This window comes from Corythoichthys intestinalis, chromosome 3 (assembly GCF_030265065.1).
Source record: "Corythoichthys intestinalis isolate RoL2023-P3 chromosome 3, ASM3026506v1, whole genome shotgun sequence".
NCBI lineage: Eukaryota > Metazoa > Chordata > Actinopteri > Syngnathiformes > Syngnathidae > Corythoichthys > Corythoichthys intestinalis.
The window spans coordinates 50,145,482-50,160,613 of NC_080397.1; the positions used below are offsets into that span (position 1 = coordinate 50,145,482).

Consider the following 15,132-nt stretch of genomic DNA (forward strand, 5'->3'; position numbering starts at 1 on the left):
TATTAAAGGGCAACTGAAGAGCTTTCCGGATTTTGGTGTAATTTTACGAATATAAACTTTGGACAAGTTCGTCAAAACAACAATGACATTATTAACACGTAATTGCAAGGATAATTTGCGTTTTTTGGGGGGGTTTTTTTGCACTCCGTTAAATGTCTCTCCCTTAAATGTCCCATCCCAGAGCCCAGGGAATAACAAGAGTCATTGCTGAAGAATTCATTCTGGATGACGAGCCATTATCTCTCGTGAGTAAAGACTCACCATCCAACACTTAGAACCACGGTACAACATGCCCAGCCGTCATTACATCCTTGAGCGATTCGGCCGTGGAAGATTCGAGAACGATTCACAAACATCCAAATTTCGATTATTGAAATATGTCAAGTAAAGCGGAACTAATACAAAGCGCGGTCTTCGGGTAGCAGTGAGAAACGGACCGCATTGCGTCCTGAGTGTAAACATCATGCTTGTCATAGACCCGGGTAATGCCAATGCTCAACTCAAGGCTTGCCTTTAGCTCAACTCATGCCGCTGGATAAAAAACACATGAATACCTGACTGCTGCTGACAGCCGCTAAAAACTATGTCAATGTCGTTTTACTGGAGATAATAAATATCATATGTATATAGAACTGCATTAGCAACATTGAAGTATTAAAATAGATGCGTTAGTAAACAGCCGCCATCTTAAAGCAGAAGACTTCCCTAGTAGGCTGTTGTGAACCTTCCAAGCCAACCTAATTAACTTTTTATCTAAAATACTCCTAAATCGTCTAAATCTTGACTTGAATCTATCTTCAAAACAGTTTTAAAACTTTCACATGACAAAAGTAGACAGAAGGGAAATTATGGAATAACGGGAGCAATTTTAACAACTTTAACAGTTGATTCGCAAAATTAAATGAATTGAATGTAGTTTAAAGCTGCTGATACAGAATGGGGACTTGAGTATTTTATTTACTGTTTTAAAATGTTAACTTGATACTGAAATAGTCGTTTATTTAAACCTGAGAGGCTTTTTATACAATTATTGTAACTAATGCACGAAACATTAAAAGCATCTAATAGTTTGGGGGGTTTGTGGGATTTTCCACTGAGGTTGTTTGTGTGTTTTGCTTTTTTAAGACCGTTTACAATATGATTTGCACGTTTTACTGACTGACTATGCCATTTCTGTTTGTTATTTATATATTGTTTTGTTTGTCACTGAATAAACAGGTCAGTTTCTTGTTACCAACCGTTGTGTGTTATTCAAACTCACCTAATTCAGCTGGCTAGTTGTTATCAAGAGTACTAAAACCCTTTTCAAAATGAGTCTGACAACTAAGTAAGGAGGCTAAATAACTTTAAACTTTAACACATGCTCAGATAGGCCGGTATCGGTATCGGATCGGAAGTGCAAAACAATATCGGTATCGGATCGGAAGTGCAAAAACCTGGATCGGGACATCCCTAGTAAGCAACACAGTTAGGATAGCAACGGACTAGCGCAACATTGAAAAATGACAATGGCAGTGGGAAATATGTATTTACTCTTTTCTGTAGCATTAAGTGTTCTCTATACAAAGATAAATCATTTATTATTAAAATATGAAGGTAACTAGATTTTTCTTTTAAAAATGTGTACTGTATAAATGACTAGTTTATGATTTCATATCAAAATTTGCTACATTTATTTCTCCTAAGTCATCGTTATCTGATGTCGCAGAAATTCAAAATTCAGCATCTGGCAGGCCTCATAGGATCTCTTCAGTCGTCATTGCTGGACGCCGCATCACTTGGGTCATCATATGACTCGACCCACTCTCTTGATTTTGGGAAACTGGGTGGCGACTGACTCTCAACGCTTTTTTAATCATGTTGAGGGTTTCCGCTGTTTAATTTTTTTATGTTTGGCTTCCTGGGAAAAAAAAAAATCACAGCTGCATGAAAATATTAGATCAATCCTAATTTTAATCATTGTTAATAATAATTTTTTGGTGATCAAATAATAATGCCCCAGTCAAAGCAGAATCTATTTGATGTTATTGTTCCCTCTTCAAATGGCAGACCTTGATGTTGATGCTGTAGTACAATAGTCATTGTTTTATTGAGATTTATTTGATACATTAGGGCCTGGGAGGTGGATTGTTTTATATATAGGCTTTATATTTAGCCTGTGACAGGCCAAAAAACAATGAGCCAAGGACCTATTAGGTGCTGGGGACATTTGAATTTATAATACCTATTGATATAGTGATAAAATCACATGAGTAGACGACCTGTCAGCAAACCTATCTACTTGTGACAGAGCAACAGCAACAACAACCAAAAAAAGTCGCGCTTCATTAAACAGGCAATAGGAGTCCCCCTCGTTTATCAACAGAAGTGCATCAAATTTTAGAATCATAAAAGCCAGGAAGGGTCTCTACTTACGTCTTTGTAAAGCCAAGGTTGCATTGTTGTAGGTTTTCAAAGCTGTCGTCGCTGAAATGATGAAAACAATGAGCCGCTTGGGGACCTATATGCATGCTCACAAAAACGGTCCAAACCTTTGCAGGAGAAGTTTTTTGGACCACTCATAGAGTCTCCAGTCTTCCTGTGAGCAATTCCTTGCTACACATCGAGATGGCATGACGAAGCTCGCGAGTAAAACCCAGAAAATGTTTGCAATATATGGCAAGGATAGCGTGGTGCTGTATTTCCGTGTTCAGAGTGGTGGCGAGGCTCCCTGGAAGTTACGTCATCAGGTAGCTGTCGGCAGGGCGGCGCATCCCTCGTTGCTATGGTGTTGCTATGGCCATAACTCAAAAACTACGCGGTCAATTATTCTTTTTATTTAATGTGACTTTTTGAGACCACGAATTATTCATTTAATACAATTCAAATGAGTAAAACACTCAAGAGCAAAATCTGACAAGCTCTTCAGTTGCCCTTTAAAACCTATAAATGTATGTTTTGGTGGTTTTAGTTAAAGCAGACACTGTATTTTCATCTGTGTGATTTTGACAAAGATCGGATCATATTTGATGGTGATTTCATGCAGAGATGTGAGAAATTCCAAAAGGTTCAGATACTTTTTTCATACCACTGTACATTAACCTTTCGGTGCATAGTGGTCACCACAGTGGACAGCTACTGAAATGCACATTTCTCTTTAATGCATTGAAAACCACCGCCTGCCGCCATACTCTGTTGAGGTCAATTCAGTGGTCAGTTGGTACAACTGCAAGTAAATATCCTCTGCCTATAACTGGCATATACTGTCAATACTTCCATGTTATTATGTCATTATATTAAATAGGCACATTCTGTAGATTATGCTATGTAGACTTAAAACCCCAAAGTAGTTCATATATTTATTTACTGTATTTTACCGGTGAATTTATACTGGGGCACTGCAGATCAATACCAGGGCACGTTCCCCTGTGAAATATGTCTAGCGACGCCCATGAGTAGGACTTTCATTTCTGATTGACTCAGGGTGTGTGCTTTGAGGCAATAGTTTAGCTTAGCCAGAAGAGTCTTCATTCATTTCTTTTGAATGTTTTGTTTTTTTCTCAAGGTTTTGAGAAAATGGGTAGAACTTTCAAGACATGTTTTTTCAGCAAATGTACGAAAGGAAAAAAAAAAAAAGCATTTACCCTGTCAATATAGACTTATTCAATCAAATGTGATTAGTCTCACACGCCCTTGTTTGGGTACATATGAGAGTAAAAATATGATAATGATAGCTCCAAATTAGCATAATAGCTCTTTTCACACACTTTTTGATCCAAATCATGTGTTACATCTTTTTAGAGGATAATGGTCTAACTAATAAGGTTGCCTGATGGTATTAAAGTGAGGTTTACAAAAATAAAAGAACTCAAACTGCTATTGTGTTGATGCAACTTCTGCGAATCTTCACCACCGTTGGAGTCCATGTCGATGTACATATGCTCCTGCCACACACACATACACACACAGAGAGCCTCAGGGAAATACGTTTAAGAACTGGAATAGTTCTATGTTTACGCAAGGTTCAGTCTTGTGTGTGTCAGAAATGTTGACACAAAAAGGCAAATGAATGACAGCACAGGTAAAGTTTTAATCACATCAGCAAAAATACTGCAAGAGAAGAAGGATATTTGGAAAGTTCTACTAGCGTATTTATAGAAAGATTGACATGGGTGCACAGTACATGAAAAAAAAAGGTTGTGTATAGAAGAAAAATGTTTTTAACAGAGATGGATGCATTTCAGAATTCAAGCTAAAATTTTAAAACAATCCAAATTCTAAGGAGAAAATGGAAAATCCAAGAAAAGGAAAAACATGCATGTGTGAAAAAAATATTTATTTTCAATAACAACAACAAAAAAGAGAGAGTTGAGTTTGTGGATTTTTTTTTCTTTTTCGTGTGCGTACGTGCTAGCAAAAAGTTGCGCAATTTTTAAATGTACTGTTCGAGAGAGGAAATAAAACTTTCTGGGCTGCATATTTAGGAAAAAGCAAAGCATTTTTTTTTTTTAGGGAAAAGGTATACTTTCATGAACAAACTACATTTTCAAGAACTTATAAGAGGCTGTTTCAGGGGGGAAAATGGTTGATATTTCAGGCAAAATTATTCTTTCCAATAAAGGTAATTGTTATAATTATTTAAGAAAGGGGTCTATATTAAGGAAAAAGACAGATTCCCTAAGAAAAAAGGTGTACATTTTTGAGAATGTTGTATATTTTCTTTATAGATAAAAGTAATGCTACTCATAGCAAATGATGTAGTTTGGGGATTTTCAATTATCAATTTATTATTATTATATATGGCGGAAAACACAGGTGGAAAAAGCAGTCCCTGCTCTTGCACCCCTCTTTAAAAATAAACTGCTGTAATTTAAGCCAAAAGAACAGTTGTGTTTGATAGAACAATATGTCTATATGCTGCCATAGCAGTTTCATGGCGCATTAAACCCCCGAACTATTTTTAATTAGTACGTTTTACCCTGGAGACCCCCGTTTACAGACACAGCGCAACCGCTTTTGTTTCAACCCAGCCATAAAAAGAAGTTAAGTAATTATATTTATTATTATATTATTATATTATATTATATTATATTATATTATATTATATTATATTATATTATATTATATTATATTATATTATATTATATTATATTATATTATAACGTTTAAACAAATTTTGTCACAATGAAAAAAAATAGTGCCTGTAAATAGGTCACAGATATCTGCCCCATAACTTTCACTTAAATGTATTTTTTTTTTGTTACTGTTGCCGATATTTTAGATGATAAATAATTAATCCCAAAAAAAAAAAAAATTGAAAGAAATTTTTTTTTTAAAGGGTAACTATTTGAAAAACAAAATCCCGACCACTTCTTGATGTCTGCTATTTCTGCATTGTGACCCTTGTTATATTACCGTGTTTACACATAAAATCCCCCAAAAGTTCGGCTGTGTCCATTCACAGCTGTTTCTTGACACTCAGTGAGATATGCTACATGGAGTTTTGGGATCGAAACAAGCTAAGTATGAAATCATGGTGACTTTAATTATGCTCTCTCTCATGCTCTCACCTTGAGTTGGGGTTAAGGGGTAAAAAATCAAAAACTTTTTTGAAAATGCCCTCCTGTTCAAAATGTTTCTTCCCCCAGCAAATTGAGATTTTAAGCGTTCCAATAATTTATCACATATGCCTATAGGACAATGTTTTAATTTGTCCAAATTGGGGGTCTCAGAGCGGAACTTCAAGTCACCTGAGTGTTTTCCGCCATATTTAATCATATTTTCTGTATATTTTCTCCATAAAATTTGGAGAGAGGAAGTCAGTACATTTTAGGAAAATATAATGCATTTGTTGAAACTTTTAACTTTAAACATCAAAAGTCATCCATTCTGTGTTGAATTTAACCTTGAAAAGTTCGCAAGTGTGCTGCAGCCTATCACAGCTGACTTTGAGCGGTGTACACTCTGAACTAGTTTGTGTAAGGGATAAAACGTCACAAGGTCAAACTTCTATCTAAAAATATATATATATATATTTTTTTAAACATCAGAAAAAAGCAAACAGTTTGCACAATAAAATGTCAAAGGTAAATAGATTAGTTTGTGTCATATTCTTACTGGAATATTTCCCAGCAAAGATGTCAGTACAACTGTTCTTTCATAAATTAACAACTGTGCCACTCTTCTTACCTCAGCCTCAAAGGCTCTGTTGTGTCGGCCACTTCTTTGCTTGCCATTCATTTCCATCTTACTAGTGCGCCACTTTTAAACACACTGTCAGCTCAGGAGGATGCACAATGCTTTTCAGCTCCAGCTGCTCCACCCTCATCCACTTTCTCCTCCACCCTTTCTGCCTCTTAGTTTAGTTTCATTCCACTTGTTGACGTGCCTCCAATAACCACTAGAGGGAAGTGTTGCATCATTTTCCAGTACTTGCCAAAGACTAAATCCGCTCATTTGAAGAGTTCATGTTCGGTGTTTATAGGTTTTCACCTCAAACCCAGTGTTGTGCTGTTTTCAAGACCAAGCAATGTAGCCTATCATACACACAGGGAAGGCAAAATAAAATAAAATGAGCAGTCCCTATGCCATCTTGGTCATTTTAAAATGATGAACTTTGAATTTGAATTTTGCAAAAGATAGCACATTTTAGTCGGTGATGCTATGATCATAACTGGATGTGTTTTACAGTATAGGAAAGTCAATTACATGCAATGACATTTTCGGTCATTAGGGGGGGCACTGTCCCGTCTGCCTTCCCTTCAATCTCCACGTATGCATTTCCCTTCTTTTATTAACATCCACCACCATCTGTCCCTCAAAGTTCCTTTTCCCCACTCATAACTTCATCACCACTGCTTCCTTCACCAGCTTTTTCATTACAATCTGATCTAATTATGACTCTCTCACTTTTAATCTCTACCGACCAGGAATGTTTAGAGGTACTTTGTCTAACCCTTCCAGAATTACGCTTTCTCTTGTAGTCAGAGGCGTAGCAAGGGGCCCCAGGCAACAAGCAACAAGGGGCCCTTCGAGCGTGTGCAAGTAAGTGGGACAGTTGGACTTGAAGCAATAGAAGAAAGAGTAGCAACACAAAAATACCACCATCGGATGCTGAGGTATATACGTTTGTGTGAAATCAGTAGTCAGATTGGCCCTACAACCCACCAAATTCAAATTATTCCGTAAAAACCACTGATTGGTGGACTACCGACTGAAATGATTATTAAAAACGGTCAAAAAATACTTTAGGGCCAAAGAGCGCCGGGAAACCTTCCAAAACCACATCAGGACTCTCGGCACCACTCAAATGTGCCAAAAAAGTTGACTTTTGCAAAAAGTCAATTTTTGACTTTTTCGTAAGGGGGGGGGTGGTTACGCATTTTTTTAAAAATTTCAAAAACGGTCAAAAAATACTTTTGGGCCAAGGAGCGCCGGGAAACGTTACAAAACCACATCAGGACTCTCTGCACCACCCAAATGTGCCAAAAAAGTTGACTTTTGGAAAAAGTCAATTTTTGACTTTTTCGTAAGGGGGGGTGGTTACGCATTTCTTCAAAGTTTCAAAAACAGTCAAATAATACTTTTGGGCCAAGGAGCGCCGGGAAACGTTCCAAAATCACATCAGGACTCTCGGCACCACCCAAAGATGCCAAAAAAGTTGACTTTTGGAAAAAGTCCATTTTTGACTTTTTCGTAAGGGGGGTGGTTACGCATTTTTTCAAAATTTCAAAAACGGTCAAAAAATACTTTTGGGGCAAAGAGCGCCGGGAAACGTTCCAAAACCACATCAGGACTCTCGGCACCACCCAAATGTGCCAAAAAAGTTGACTTTTGGAAAAAGTCAATTTTTGACTTTTTCGTAAGGGGGGGGCAGTTACGCATTTTTTCAAAATTTCAAAAACGGTCAAAAAATACTTTTGGGCCAAGGAGCGCCAGGAAACGTTCCAAAACCACATCAGGACTCTCGGCACCACCCAAATGTGCCAAAAAAGTTGACTTTTGGAAAAAGTCCATTTTTGACTTTTTCGTAAGGGGGGTGGTTACGCATTTTTTCAAAATTTCAAAAACGGTCAAAAAATACTTTTGGGCCAAGGAGCGCCGGGAAACGTTCCAAAACCACATCAGGACTCTCAGCACCACCCAAATGTGCCAAAAAAGTTGACTTTTTCCAAAAGTCAACTTTTTGACTTTTTCGTAAGGAGGGGTGGTTACGCATTTCTTCAAAGTTTCAAAAACGGTCAAATAATACTTTTGGGCCAAGGAGCGCCGGGAAACGTTCCAAAATCACATCAGGACTCTCGGCACCACCCAAAGATGCCAAAAAAGTTGACCTTTGGAAAAAGTCAATTTTTGACTTTTTCGTAAGGGGGGGTGGTTACGCATTTTTTCAAAATTTCAAAAACGGTCAAAAAATACTTTTGGGCCAAAGAGCGCCGGGAAACGTTCCAAAACCACATCAGGACTCTCGGCACCACCCAAAGATGCCAAAAAAGTTGACTTTTGGAAAAAGTCAATTTTTGACTTTTGGAAAAAGTCAATTTTTGACTTTTTCGTAAGGGGGGTGGTTACGCATTTTTTCAAAATTTCAAAAACGGTCAAAAAATACTTTTGGGCCAAGGAGCGCCGGGAAACGTTCCAAAACCACATCAGGACTCTCAGCACCACCCAAATGTGCCAAAAAAGTTGACTTTTGGAAAAAGTCCATTTTTGACTTTTTCGTAAGGGGGGGTGGTTACGCATTTTTTCAAAATTTCAAAAACGGTCAAAAAATACTTTTGGACCAAAGAGCGCCGGCAAACGTTCCAAAACCACATCAGGACTCTCGGCACCACCCAAATGTGCCAAAAAAATTTACTTTTGGAAAAAGTCCATTTTTGACTTTTTCGTAAGGGGGGGTGGTTACGCATTTTTAAAAAATTTCTATAATACTACTAATAATAATAATAATAAAAAAAATAATAATTTGCTAATAAAATAGTTTAGGATTATTTTAGATGCACATATTATATTTTTCTTATAGAGTATTCGACGAGGAATACAATAGACCCATTAATAGACTTGTTTGGAAAAATCACCATCTCTTTAGGTAGTCACATGAATAATGAGGTGGCCTGTGAAAATCAATGTAAAACAACTCAGTAAGGACTTGGACTGTCCAGAGAGTACTTGGTGAGTTACTCTTTAAACAATCATGTGGTGTTAATAGCTGATTGGACTTTCTTAAACATGTATAATCTACGTGACATGGTTAGTGCAGATTGGGATTGAAAACAGAATCGTTAGTTAATCTGCCAAATGATTCCATTGTATTGAATCACTCCCTACACTTATCGCTGCAACAGTGCAGTAAAACTGCGTGTGCTAAATCTTTTAGCCCTCTGGGGGCCCCTACTGGCTGGGGGCCCTGGGCAATTGCCTGGTTTGCCTAATGGGACGCGACGCCTCTGTAGAGGAGGAAGGCCAACCGACAAGTAAAACATGTTTGCGGAGAGTGGCTGCCGAGGAGGCAATACCTCCAATATGATCTCTCATCAAAATGAATAAAAACAGAAATACACACTGGTTACTGCCCCAAGTAGCACACTAAATCAGATTGTTTTTATTCTCATAGTATATAACTCAAGGAATGACATTGATAGTGATAGACGTCCAATTCATTTTAACTGGGAAGACTATTTGTGAATGTTCATAATTCATTGCCATTGAAGGCGCTAGATATATAATCTATTGGATGGACGTCTTGCACCTTCAATGGCAGCAAATGAGTTAAACAAGTTTAAAAAAAAAAAAAAAACAAAAAAAAAAAAACAATGCATGAAAGTGTAATCTTTTGTCATTCTTAGATAACGACTTACAAAAGAAAAAAGGAAATACAAGTTCATACAATTTTTTATTCTTCTTCTAAAAGACAATACTTCTAAAAGACTCCATATTACTTGACAGCTGGGAGCAACCCCCCCCCCCCCCCAAAAAAAAACAAACAAAAAAAAAAAACGGAAGCCAAGGTTGCTCTTGCTGGGCTATCTAATGATAAGAGCAACAAGAAATTGACCTGATGGGCTCTGCTTGTGCTTGAAATGTAATGCTACTGCACCAGTCCAAATGCAATTAGTGTTAAATGGGGCACAAAGAGCTGATGGACGACTTATTTGCAGGAATTTTGACACTTCAACCTTACTGCACATTCGGGTCGTGTGTGCGAGACCTCTTCTGTTGCACTTCCATTGACACAATAATTGCAAAGCGTTATCACTAAGGCCCTACGAGTGGCATTAGTGATGGACGGTCATACTTCATTATGCTTGGAGGAGTCGTCACTTCTCAGCGGGAAGGAAACAAATTGGTCACAATACTCTCTTGTTGTGACAACCTTTTAATTAAGAACCTTGGACACGCATTGTAATGTGTGTATCTGTGTGTGCACTGGCAGGCATCCACCACATTTGTTCATACACAGACACAGGCTCCATAATTACACTGCTCTATTCAGCGGCAGTCCGTGCGTCACCACAAACGTCATGTTAAAGTTACAGCAGTTGGAGAGATAGAAAGAGGAGGAAGACCGTGGATAAGTGATGTCATTAGCTTTCACATACAAGGTGGAACATGGAGCTGGGTTACAGTATGTGAAAAGCGGTAACAATCTTATTCTAGATAGTAGTGCTAAAAAGAAAACATGGTATTCTGGGGCAAAATAAGGAATTTTGTGGAAATTTTAACTGTTTAAATTAGGGCTGTCAAACGATTAAAATTTTTTAATCGAGTTAATTACAGCTTAAAAATTAATCGTAATTAATCGCAATTCAAACTATCTATAAAATATGCCATATTTATCTGTAAATTATTGTTGGAATGGAAAGATAATACACAAGACGGATACATTCAACATACTGTACATAAGTACTATATTTGTTTAATATAACAATAAAGTCAACAAGATGGCATTAACATTCTGTTAAAGCGATCCATGGATAGAAAGACTTGTAGTATCTTAAAAGATAAATGTTAGTACAAGTTATAGAAATTTTATATAAAAACCCCTCTTAATGTTTTGGTTTTAATTAGAGATGTCCCGATCGATCGGTCCGATTTTCAAAGTATTGGAATCGGCAAAAAAATATCGGACATGCCTTTTTTTTTAATATATATATATATATATATATATTTTTTTTTAATTAAATCGTTTTCTAATTGTATTTAACGTTACAGACATAATATGTTACACTCATCCAGTCTTTGGTTTAGCCTTAAGGTAGGGTTATCAAGATTATCCTAATAACAGCAATATATATATTTTTTAAAAAAATGTATCATGTTTAAATATTTGACGCAATTAATGCATGCTCTGCATGACCCACTCATGCATTGTTGCGCTCAACCTGTATTGGTGCCCTTTTACCTGTCAAGAGAGCTAAAAGGCAGTGTAAAATGAGTACAGTGAATTTTGGCAGCCTTTGGAGCCTTTGTTTAATTGGCTATAGCCTTACATTCTCTCTCCCTACGATTAAAATTATCGTGGGAAGCAACGTGGGTAAGCAAGGTAATAAGCGATCTCTTTCTTATCACACTATGTTATTTTTCAACGCAGAGCAGATATATCAATTGGTAGCACTATGCACAGTCATGGGTGCACTTCCCATCATGCATTTGGGCAGAAGTTAAATGCCTGAATTATCATTTACTGAAAGCTTATAAAAATCCACTAGATGGCAATATTTATTCACACGATACAAAGTCACATCTGTCCTTTAGGGATTACAAGTCTTTCTATCCGTGGATCCCTCTCACAGAAAGAATGTTAAAAATGTAAATGCCATCTTGAGGATTTATTGTCATAAAAAACAAATACAGTACTTGTGTACTGTATGTTGAATGTATATATTCGTCAGAGTTTTATTCATTTTTTTCTTAATGCATTGCCAAAATGTATATGATCGGGAAAAATTATCAGGAATGATTGGAATTGAATCGGGAGCAAAAAAAGCAATCTGATCGGGAAATATCGGGATCGGCAGATACTCAAACTAAAACGATCGGGATCGGATCGGGAGCAAAAAAACAAGATTGGAACAACCCTTGTTTTAATAAAATTTGTAAAATTTTCAATCAAAAAATGAACTAGTAGCTCGCCTTTGTTGATGTCAATAATTACACAGTTCTCATGGTGCATCAAATCAGTCGCACCCAAGCGCCAGCAGAGGGCCACAAAACACAACAAGTGGACATGACACTGTGCTGTCATTTTAATCTGTTTGAGCGGGGCATGTGCGTTAATTGCGTCAAATATTTTGACGATATGCATGTGTGATACATCATTGGAAACCTTAAAATCTCAATTATCTGAGAGAGCAGAATTAAAGACGCCAAGATTTTAACAAGATATTATCGCGAACTCACCTTGTTTCGATCCAAAAACTCCATGTAGCATGTATCACCGAGTGTCAAGACACAGATGTGAATGGCCCCAGCCGGATTTTGGGGGGATTTTATGGATGAAACATGGTAATATAACATGGGTCGTGATGCAGAAATTGCAAACGTGAAGAGGTGGTCAAGATATTTGTCAGGGAGATTCAACTTTGAACTCCAAGACAAGTGTCAACTCGATAGCTCGATGAGAAATGAATCAGATCCCAACCATGGATTGCTTTGCTTCGAAGGCTTTATGAACAAGAGCTCTCGGGTACAGACACGGAGCCACGCACAAAGCGTCCTCTCCACATGTGGACAAAAGAGAAATGCAGAGCATGCCTCTGTTTATGGGTTAACATCATAGAAACAAAACTGAAACTTACTATAGCATGTCCTGGTAAAAACATCTCTAGTAGGTGAAAAACACCTCAAGTTATGACCTTGAACACCGGCTCTGGCTAGAACGATGATGAGCTCAGTCTAATAAGCCACAGTTGCCCATTGTATTCATTCGGGGCATATTGGAAAACACAGGAACATACAGTGCCTTGCAAAAGTATTCGGCCCCCTTGAATCTTGCAACCTTTCGCCACATTTCAGGCTTCAAACATAAAGATATGAAATTTAATTTTTTTGTCAAGAATCAACAACAAGTGGGACACAATGGTGAAGTGGAACAACATTTATTGGATAATTTAAACTTTTTTAACAAATAAAAAACTGAAAAGTGGGGCGTGCAATATTATTCGGCCCCTTTACTTTCAGTGCAGCAAACTCACTCCAGAAGTTCAGTGAGGATCTCTGAATGATCCAATGTTGTCCTGAATGACCGATGATGATAAATAGAATCCACCTGTGTGTAATCAAGTCTCCGTATAAATGCACCTGCTCTGTTATAGTCTCAGGGTTCTGTTTAAAGTGCAGAGAGCATTATGAAAACCAAGGAACACACCAGGCAGGTCCGAGATACTGTTGTGGAGAAGTTTAAAGCCGGATTTGGATACAAAAAGATTTCCCAAGCTTTAAACATCTCAAGGAGCACTGTGCAAGCCATCATATTGAAATGGAAGGAGCATCAGACCACTGCAAATCTACCAAGACCCGGCCGTCCTTCCAAACTTTCTTCTCAAACAAGGAGAAAACTGATCAGAGATGCAGCCAAGAGGCCCATGATCACTCTGGATGAACTGCAGAGATCTACAGCTGAGGTGGGAGAGTCTGTCCATAGGACAACAATCAGTCGTACACTGCACAAATCTGGCCTTTATGGAAGAGTGGCAAGAAAAAAGCCATTTCTCAAAGATATCCATAAAAAGTCTCGTTTAAAGTTTGCCACAAGCCACCTGGGAGACACACCAAACATGTGGAAGAAGGTGCTCTGGTCAGATAAAACCAAAATTGAACTTTTTGGCCACAATGCAAAACGATATGTTTGGCGTAAAAGCAACACAGCTCATCACCCTGAACACACCATCCCCACTGTCAAAAATGGTGGTGGCAGCATCATGGTTTGGGCCTGCTTTTCTTCAGCAGGGACAGGGAAGATGGTTAAAATTGACGGGAAGATGGATGCAGCCAAATACAGGAACATTCTGGAAGAAAACCTGTTGGTATCTGCACAAGACCTGAGACTGGGATGGAGATTTATCTTCCAACAGGACAATGATCCAAAACATAAAGCCAAATCTGCAATGGAATGGTTAAAAAATAAATGTATCCAGGTGTTAGAATGGCCAAGTCAAAGTCCAGACCTGAATCCAATCGAGAATCTGTGGAAAGAGCTGAAGACTGCTGTTCACAAACACTCTCCATCCAACCTCACTGAGCTCGAGCTGTTTTGCAAGGAAGAATGGGCAAGAATGTCAGTCTCTCGATGTGCAAAACTGATAGAAACATACCCCAAGCGACTTGCAGCTGTAATTGGAGCAAAAGGTGGCGCTACAAAGTATTAACGCAAGGGGGCCGAATAATATTGCACGCCCCACTTTTCAGTTTTTTATTTGTTAAAAAAGTTTAAATTATCCAATAAACTTTGTTCCACTTCACAATTGTGTCCCACTTGTTGTTGATTCTTGACAAAAAATTAAAATGTTATCTCTTTATGTTTGAAGCCTGAAATGTGGCGAAAGGTTGCAAGGTTCAAGGGGGCCGAATACTTTTGCAAGGCACTGTAACAGTCCATATTTGGGCATATTGTGATGCAGTCTACAATAGTCAAGGCTATGGGAAGGCACACTCAAACAGGTTAATATAACAATGGTGCTCCATGCTACAATGTTCTCATGCAAGCATAACAAAAGCATACAAAATATGATGTATAATGGTGGTGTTTTAAGCATGAATAACATTCTGTCACAATATTCTTTTCCATATGTTTATCCTTTTAGATGTTTTTTTTTTTTTTCAGGTTTTCTTTGTTTGGATCGATTATTTATCATCTAACATATTGGAGAAAATGTGACAGTAACAAAAAAAAAAAAAAAATACAATTTGGCGATAGTTATGAGGTAGAGATCTGTGACTTATTTACAGACACCATTTTTTTCCCATTTTGACGTAATTTGTTTAAAAGTTCAAAATATGCAAGTGAATAATTTTTTTGTCGTTTATTTTTTTTAAACGGAATATTAGGCATCAGTTAATGATTCTAAGCTAAAAATGACAGACGTTTTGAAAAATAAATATAATTACTTACCTTCTTTTTATGGCTGGGTTGAAACAAAAGCGGTTAAAACCCTT

General features: G+C 37.5%; 1 protein-coding gene across 1 annotated transcript in view; it reads left to right on the plus strand.

Moving 5' to 3' along the window:
• Positions 1–15,132, plus strand: part of ntrk2a (neurotrophic tyrosine kinase, receptor, type 2a) — a 281,961-nt gene that overhangs the window by 433 nt on the left and 266,396 nt on the right. The gene's annotated exons all lie outside the window — the stretch shown is intronic.